At 43.3% G+C, this 9847-nt stretch overlaps 1 pseudogene; it reads right to left on the bottom strand.

The window, feature by feature from the left end:
* Positions 1-9052: 9052 nt before the first annotated feature.
* On the bottom strand, positions 9053-9223 carry LOC143770697 (U2 spliceosomal RNA; annotated as a pseudogene).
* Between the last annotated feature and the right edge of the window lie 624 nt (positions 9224-9847).

Genomic DNA, 9847 nt, shown 5'->3' with positions numbered 1-9847 from the left:
TGGTATACTATATTTTCTAAAAAAAAACCTTCTTATCTCTACTTAATTGTTTCTTAACACTGTCCAACAAATGAACTAAACGCTTTTCATTATGTAACTTCTCTAATATTTTATTATAATAACGTTTGTCCTTAATCTGTCCTTCTTCTTGCTTCTCCTTTTCCACTTGTACTCCTCCTCCCTCTATAGTTCCTTTCATTTGACTTACTCCTCCCACATTACTTTCAACCTCTGATCCCCAATTCATTGAGGATTCTGTAACAACTTCCAGCTTTTTTCCTTCCACTTTATCTTCACTATTCTTCTGAACAGAGACTACACCGACAGTTCTCTCCACCACTTGCAAAGATTCTGCGCCTACCTCCATTTCTATTGATTTACTCTCATATACTCCTTTCTTCTTCTCCTTTCCATTTTGCTCCACTTTCCCCTCCTTTTTCTGACGCTTTTCCACTGTCTCTTCTAACTTTTTGCTCTCCTTCCTCTTAGGACACATGTTTTTACATGTCCCAATCCACCACACGGATTACATATCTTCTCCTTACTGCAGTCCTTGTACTCATGTCCTTCTTGATAACATTTCTTACAAAATATTTTCATGCAATCCTCTTTACTGTGACCATACTCTTTACAATTAAAGCAAAACACACCCATTCCAGCGAAAAACAAGTCGCCTGTGGCCGCGCCAATTTTAAAACGGGCTGGGGGTAGAACAAACTTGCCATTTCCATCTCTGTTCAACTCACAGCTCATCTTCCACTTGCTTGTCCGGAACCCACACTGGTTGAAAACTTTGCCTTTACTAGTCACACTCTTACAATATTTCTCCAGAAACAAACAACATCTTCTTCAGTTATGTACGTTGAGTAAGACTTCACCGTAAAGAGCTTCCATCCAGAGTCATAGTGAGGTATCACCATGACTCTAGTCACTATTGGACCTTCCTTCATCTTACTCCATAACTCCAAAAATTTTAACAGAGGTACTTCCCCTCCAAATGTAATGTCATAATAACCCTGACAAGGATAATCCATTACAGATAGGATGTCTTCTTTGCTCACCTTAAATAGGCCCAACAACAAAGTGTCTATCAGGAATTCCAGCTCTCTTTCCTTCCTCGCGATTTCTCCAAAACAAAAATGAACAGCGTTCCGGATCCGCATATATTCTGGGATTCCTTCCATTTCACCAGCAAACGGTAACCCCAATCGCAGGAAACCTTCAGTACCGAAGTACCAGGCAAGGTGATCGCCTCTCGTTGTCTGGGGACTAAGCCGACCTGCCGATAGCAGCAAGGGGGTGAAGCTCCCTCCGCTAAGAGAGAGCGATCCCCCAAGGCCAACAAGCCGTGTACCCCAGAAACCTCAGGCCAAGACTAAGGCAGCAACCGCTAGATTTCAACAAAATTTTATTTTATCATAAGACGTACAACAAGAAAGTTAAAATGAAACCTTTTGTGCAAAAAAACATAGACATTTACAATAATAAATTACAACAACATGACCAACTTAATATAAAACAGTACTCCACATATAAAAACACCATCTACGATTTGCTACTCTCTTCCCCACATCTTTAACATCCTTTAAAAAATAAATAAACATTTCACTAAAAGCCAATTTAATACAATCTATTACAGAAATGGAGTCACGGTTAAAAAGTAAAATGTTTCTCACTTTCCAGATTGCACTTTTGGCACAGTTTATTATACACCAACATATTTTGAACTGGTGTGTAGTGGGGCAATTAAAAAGTCCATATAAAACATACTCGTAGCAAAAATCTTTAAGACCGCAAACTCATTTTAAAAGAATCCCCAATCTCCCCCAAAGTTCTTGTGCAAAACAGCAGTTCCAGAAAAATGTGCAAAACTGTCTCATCCTCCCGGCAAAAGTCTCTTGGGCACTTTGCCCGTGCCACCAGGCCTCTTCTGTGCTGGAAGTCTCTGGTTGGGAGGCACTGGTGGGCAGCCATCCAGGCGAGGTCATTATGGATGTTGGCCAAGATCTTCCCAAAAGTGTTCCTCCACACACGCTTGGATCTACTCCATGAGAAGTTGCTCACAGGGGACACTTCTTCTTCTCTTCTCAGATGAACCATCAGTTTTTTCTGGACCAGAAGAAGATCAGCATCCAAGTCTTTTAAGTTATGAGTCCTTATTACCTTCTCTAAAATAATAAAATGCTTTGGCGGGCATAATAAAATGGGTGCTGATAAACATGGCCTAAACCTTCTTTTAAAGATAAAACCACAAGTATATTTTAGAAACAGACTAAAAGTAGAATAAGTGTTAAAAGCTTTAAAACAAAAACAAAAGAAATTTACATACAAATACAAATGCAAATCAGGGACATCTCTTCCTCCATTTTGTTGTTTCTTGTACATTTCTGTTCGCCTCAGCTTTTCCATTTTTGATCCCCAAATGAACATAAAAATACATCTCGTTAGTTTTTTTAGCTTCAACTCAGAAGGAGGATATACCATTGCAACATAAAGCATCATAGGCAGCAAAACAGATTTAATGATTAAAATTTTCCCTTCAATCAACAAGCATCTCAAATTCCAGAAGGAGAGTTTTTTCACTATTTTATGCTGTACCTCCTCCCAGCTCACGTGTCCATCATTTTTAGCATCAAATACAATTCCCAAGATTTTTACATTGTCGTGCTTCAATTTTACTGCTAGTAGGTCATTTGTATCCCTGGAACCCAAAATCAAACATTCAGTTTTATTAAAATTCATTTTAAAACCTGAAGCCTGACTAAAAAAATTGGTGCACATTACCACTCTCCGGAGTGAAGCAGGATCTGTACAGATGTTAGTATCATCATCCATGTAGCCAAACACTTTGACTTGGGCCCCTCCTCCAGCCGGGACAGGAACCCCCCGGACAACTTTATCTTTCCGGATCATACACAGCAGGGGCTCCATAGCGCAAATAAAAAGAATCGGGGATGATGGACACCCCTGCTTCACTCCAGATTCCAACGGGATAAAAAGTGTTGAAAAACGATTGACAGAAATTTGAGAAAATACATTATTATACAAACTCCTTGTTAGGAGTCGAGTTCCCACCGCTGCACAGGGGGAATCTCGAACCATGTCTGCTGCGGTCTACCATTCTTCTCCAGCCGCAGTGGAGTCTGCTCAGTGGAGACGTCGGTCCCAGCGTCTTGCTCAGTCCCACTCTGTGCATAGGGTTACTACTGCTTTTCCAGCTTCTGCCATTGAAGCCAGTGCTGGGCAGCGGCGAGCAGACGCTTTTGGGACTAAGTCCTGCTTTTCCCCTTCTGAGCATGCCCAGGGCAAGATCTCTTATTGGAGATCGACGGTCACATGCTCAGATACTGCAGCAGATCCCATTGGTCCTTCAAGAAGGTCCTGAAGATGCTCAACTTCTGTGGCAGCTTCCCATTGGTCCTTTTTTGGAAGGTCCTGTTCATGCTGCAGCTATATAAGCTTCGCATGACCGCACGGCCATGCGCTAGTGTAAACGTGTGTGTGTTGATGTGTGAAAGTCGTTCATTAATTATCCCCTCCCTTGTGTATGACTGCTCGCGTAAGGTGGATGATTGCTATCTAGCGCCCGACTTAGCCATCAGCACGTGACACACAATACAGCGTCTAACTGCTGTGACCGCCAGTGCAGCGCCGTGCGCTTTCACAGCGCTTTCCTGACCCAAACCTGGGTGGTTAGTGGCGTCTGCCAGTGCGGCACCGCACGCACTCTCGTGCATCTTTATTATTATTTCTTTCATTCTGACACCCCAGTTGCGGTGTCGAGCGCAAGAGGTCTATATAAACTCAAATCCTGTGTCTTGGGATTGAGTTCTGAGACTCCTTGCTTGCGCTCTTGGTGCGGTACCGCGGGCCCTGTGACGCAACAGGGTTCGCTTCCTTCACACAGGGTGAAGTTAACCCGTGTGTGTATCCACATTGTACCGCCATATAGTAAAAGGAAGGAAATCCAGCTCAACGATGCAGTGAAAAATCCATAACTTTATTCACTTTCAATAATGTCGTGTAAGGATAAAACATCAGCGTGCAATAGAATTAAAAACAAGATCCAAGATCAACGCGTTTCTGGTGGCACAGCACCCTTAGTCATGACTAAGGGTGCTGTGCCACCAGAAACGCGTTGATCTTGGATCTTGTTTTTAATTCTATTGCACGCTGATGTTTTATCCTTACACGACATTATTGAAAGTGAATAAAGTTATGGATTTTTCACTACATCGTTGAGCTGGATTTCCTTCCTTTTCCTGTTCGTCCACGCCTTGACACAGCGGTTCCGTGCTCCGAGTCCTTGGGAATGTCAGTATGGTGAGCTGGACTTTGTTTCTTCTTACCGCCATATAGTCCATCATTACTTGGCAGCAGGTTCCATCTCTGCACGGTGGACCCCGGGCTGCGAACGCACCTTACTCTATCTTTCTTATTATTTGGTGTGTTCCGCTAGCCCTAACACTCATAATACGAGATAAAAACAAGTCAGGTATCGCCATTTGTTTTAAAACTTTAAAAAGATACTCATGCGAGACCCTGTCAAATGCCTTTTCAAAGTCCAGCGCCAACAGGGCCAGGCTTTGACCTCTATCCCTACAGTACCATATTGCATCTCTAATAACATTTAAAATCTCTGCAATATTCCTCCCTGGTACTCCACATACTTGTTTGGGTTGTATTAATTTATTAATCACAGTTTTAAAATGACAAGCAGTAATTGTAGCTAAAACTTTATAATCCATGTTGAGGAGGGTGATAGGCCTCCAATTCCTGAGGTCATCACGAGCGCCCTTTTTCTTATAAATTAAAGACACTATCCCCCTCCTCCATGACATAGGCAGCTCTAAACACATAAAAACCTCCTTAAAAAGTGCTAAAATATCCTCCTTTAAAATATCCCAAAAAGTCAAATAAAATTCAACAGGTAGACCATCTGCTACTGGGGCTTTCCCTTTTGAAAAACTTTTAAAAACACTAAAAAGTTCTTCCATGCTAACATCTTCTATTAAAAAGCCCTGGTCTACAGAACTTAACTTAAAATCAAGGACATTAAGAGTATCTTGTAAAAAAATCATTATTTACACTTTTTTTTTACTAAAAAGATCTCTATAAAAATTAAAAGCCACCTTCTTCATACCTTGCACAGTTGTCTCTCTTTCAAGACAGGTGATCGTCTCTTTTTTCTCCATCACATTTTTAAAAAAGAAACTTGTGCACTTCTCACCTTCTTCTAAATGCTGCACTTTAGAGTTAAAAATTATTTCTTTACCTTTTTGATCTAGGCACAATTGTATTTCATTTTTTAGGCTTGCAATATCGTCCTCCACCTCTAGTCCTATCTCTTTAAACTTATGGAGAGTTTGCAGTCTCATATTTAAATTTGCATAAAACTGCATTTTCAGCCACCCCTTCCTCTTTCCTTCCCTGATAAAGAAAAATCTTTATCTTTAATCCTTTCCCACCAAGATAGGATTTTAATATATGGAGGCTTTAGCTGTCTCCATTCCTGGTAGGCATTAAAGAAATCTGACCTCACCTGAGGGTCCTCCAGCAAATGTACCCCCAGACGCCACAAACCTCTATTTATCCTCAGTTTCCCTTGATACTGTCTTTAAGCTTAAAATGTAATGATCAGAGAATAAATTAGGCACTAAAACAAATTGTAAAGGGCTAAAATCCTCAGATAAAAACATGAAATCGATCTTTGAGGCCACTCCCCGACCGGACCATGTAAATCCTGGGTCCGTCGTCGAAAGCGACCTCCAGGCATTGCATAACTTAAAATCAGTCTGCAAACTATTAAGTAAAAAACAAGACTCATCTAGCTTACGAATTGAGTCACCCCTTCCTCGGCGCTCATTCACATTAAGACAATTAAAATCCCCAGCTACCAAGAGAAGAGATGACCCTACACAGAAACCCGGTAAAATTTCAAACAACTGTATACGCTCCTGTTTGTCTGGAGCGTACACATTAATGACGCGGAAATTAAAATGATTAAAACACAAATGCACTAGGATAGCTCTGCCGGGTACAATCTCAGTAACAGAGGAGATCATGATGTTATTACCTAGGCAGAGCAGACCCACACCAGCAGACTTGTTCTCGTTCGAGCACGACCATACAGAGGGCCCTAGTTTCCAGTCCTTTTTTAGCTCATTATACCGGATACCATGCTGTCATGGACATATGTCAAAATTTAAAGTCTCAAAAAAATCAAAAAGAGCAGCCCTGCGAACAGGGCTCTTTAGAGATCTTACATTAAGTGAGAGACACCTCATGGATGGCATTTATGTCATAGGGGAGAAGAGACATCCATAATTTCTCCCATGAGCTCATCAATCACCTCTGGCAGTGAGGTAAAGGAGTCAATGTTCTGGGGATCCGAGGAACCAGGTAGTGGATACCCGGAAGAGTCAGTATTCAGCCACACGTCTCTGCTGGCAACACACACATCTGGAGACTCCGGATTGGGCTCCAGAAGAGTATTCCCTCGTATCTTCTTTCCAGAAGGCTCAGGCAGCTCACTCCTACAAACGTCCTCTGTAATAGCTACGTGGCCTCTTACTTCCTGGGGGACCTCCAGATCTGACATAGTGGCCTCATCCACACCATCACCTGTAGGGAAAAAAACTGCAGTCTGCTGGCTCGAGTCCCTGGGAATGACTGGGGTCTTCGCCACAGTGCCCCCCACTGCCAACGTAGTGGGGGTGCTCTGCTCCAACACGCCAGCCTCATTCGGGACCATCGACACAAGGGTCTCCCCCCAACGGGAGAGTCCCCCTACTCCGGTCCTTGGATGGTCCGCCCTCTGCCCTTTTTCGGGGACTTTGACACAGGAGGGCATCCCTGAGGGCCACCACACTCCTGCTCCATCCCCACCATCTCCTTATTGGCACCCTTGGCCTTCTCAGCCGCCTCACCTGCAGTAGGAACAGTGGGACTTGGCTCAGGCCTTACTCCGGTCACTGGGATACTCGGCTCAGCTTGGACTGGAACAACAGCTGGTTCCTGTCTTGGCACAGGACCCTCAGCCGCCTCTGCATATGTCCGGATCTTGGACCTATGCGGACATCCTCGAAACATATGTCCCTCCTCACCACATGGGTTGCAGGCTTTCTTCTGAGGGCAATCCTTGAAAGAGTGTCCGAACTGGCTACAGTTACTGCAGCGGAAAGCCCTCCCTTCCTCACAGTTCCACTAGGCATGCCCCATCTTGCCACATTTCCTGCAGTACATGGGTATACCTGCATAGTATACATATCCTCGGCTTTTCCCGATGGTGATGGTAGAGGGGGGATGTTCTGTTCCTTCAATGCCTCTAAGGTCTCTTCTCAGTCGTACCTGGAATTTCCTCTTCCCACTCTAGAATCCGACAGCATTTTTCACGTTACCCTGGAAAACGACTTCATCGCAATAGCGACGCAGACAAGTTGCAATGTCAAGCATTTCCACAAAGGGGTTAGGAAAATAAACAACTACCTGTACCTCCTCCTGGATGAACAGCAGGTTGAAGACCAGGTCTTCCAATTCATCTGCATGAATGTTCTCATTCACTTTTTGGACCAACTGCTGGCAGAAACCTTGGCTCCTAAAGGTAATGGTATAAATACCTTTCTGATCATTGTCCTGAAACCAAAAGATGTCTTCTCTGCTGAACTCCAGGATCCCAAGGAGGACGGTGTTGCAGACGTAGCGGATCTCCTTCTCCTTCCTGAATCTCTCCAGGACCTCAATAGGAATGGTGTTCCTCATCCGGGGTTCCCCTGATGCAAAAGAAAGTGCAGCCGGCATCCTTTCGAATAAGTACTCCAGCTGTAAATACAAAAAAAGGCTAGCGCCCTTTTAAGGCGATCGCAACTCGTTGCTCCGGACTAATCCTTTCTCCCTATAGGAGCAGGGGGGTGAAGCCCCTCCGAAGAGGAGCGATCCCCCCAGGCTGAGAGGCTACCAGAAGCACCCCACCTGACCACAATCTCTCAGACAAGCTGATCGCAGCCAAAAGGCCGAGAAGCGATAACCAGAAATGGTTTGCCACTTCTGCCGCACGTAGGCTTAAAACTGACAACCATTGTGGAAACAGAGCAAAAGATTGCCGCGGGGAAGACATTTCCAGAAACTCTGGATGCATTCTCAAGGACAGCTCTCCTGTGTGTGTGTGTGTTCAAGCTGTGCACAACGCGTTTTGAATCTGCATAACTCCACCTATTTTAACACACCCTCCATCCCCTTTTGTTCTAAAGTGTTCAACTGAGTGCGAGAAAGAGAGGGAAATTCAAAAAAACAGACAGGCGAGTAGTTGTCCTCACAACCCTCCTGAAGCTGGGCGTACAGCACCCCCCCGCCATGTGGTCTGCTGCTGCTCCAGCAGCAGACTGAAGACGGCGGTCATTTTACACTGCCTGTTATAGGCCAAGGGCCCATTGTGACACTTGAGAGTTCCGGAGACAATTGGTAAAGGCTCATTGTGGCTGCATGTGAGGGTTCCGTGCACAGATTCTATCTACTGCAGGCAGCGCAACTGGTTGGTAAAAAGCATTAGAATACTCACACAGGTGTAGATGGACAAGACAATGCATATAATACACTGCATTTAAAAGTCAATGGTCCACAAGAGGGAGACAATGTTTCACAAAAGAATTCATGCGGTCTGGTATGTATGGCAGAACTACTCATTGGATACTTCAATTTAAACACCAAGTGCTGACAGCAGGGGCCTAATTTTCTAGATGGCACAGTATATTTGCAACACTGTAACAAAGGCATAACACAGGCCTACATCTTAACACACCTGTTGCAGCAACCAGTAAAGACAGATTGATTGATTGATTGCATATTGAATGTAATACAATGTTTGACATACATAGGTGAAAGCAAGGCCAGGCAAGACACACAAAATGTTGCAAATGGTCAAGTGAAATCGAGCAAAATGCTACATTTGGCATGAGAAATGTGCTTCTTTGACCCTGAAATGAATTCACATAAAGCGTTAAAAGACAACTTGCGCTGATTTCAATTCAATCTGTTTTTAGAAACCGGATCAGAGAAGGAGTGCACTGTTCCCGGAGATACTGCAATAACGGGTCAATGCGTGGAGTGGACAGAGCAAGCTCTTCTTCCATCTCCCTGTTCTAAAAATCCATTTAATATATGGTCCCCAAATAGGGGACGTATTAGATATTAAACTCATAAGAACAGATTTTTTTTGTAAAACTATTCAGGTTGTTTTATAAACAACAGTATGTAAGTCTTCCAGAAAAACCATCACTGTTGTTGATTAAATACAACTCATCATCATGGTTATTCTTTATTTATTACTTCAGAATATAGGAACAGAAATCAAGTGTATAATAACAATAATGCACTTATTAGGGTCCTGGAGCTACTGGTACTTCACCAGATAATGCCATTTTAAAACCTTCCAGGTTTGGAAGGTTTGGAATGGCATTTACAGGAATCATTTTTCTTTTGAATAATCCCAAATTTCTCACATCCAATAAGCTTTCCATTACACATACCATTATCAACCATAAAATTCTTTAATTCATCTTACCACATGCCCCCATTCCAAACATTGCTACCCTCCAGTTAATGTAACTCACACCTACTAGTTCTTTACAAAGACCACCCACACTTTTCCACACACTATACGCATAATCACAGTCCCACATCACACAGTTTCTCTCGCACCGCATCCATCTCTTGGACATACATTCGTTCTAATCAAATCCCTTCTTTTTTGTACCTCTCTTACAGGCAGTATATCGAGCATGGACATCCATACCACATCCTTCTGTTTATTCGACATTCCACATGTATCCAACTTTTTCCATGTATCCGT

The sequence above is a fragment of the Ranitomeya variabilis genome, chromosome 4, assembly GCF_051348905.1.
Source record: "Ranitomeya variabilis isolate aRanVar5 chromosome 4, aRanVar5.hap1, whole genome shotgun sequence".
In the NCBI taxonomy this organism is placed as follows: domain Eukaryota; kingdom Metazoa; phylum Chordata; class Amphibia; order Anura; family Dendrobatidae; genus Ranitomeya; species Ranitomeya variabilis.
This window is presented reverse-complemented; position numbering and strand designations above follow the sequence as displayed.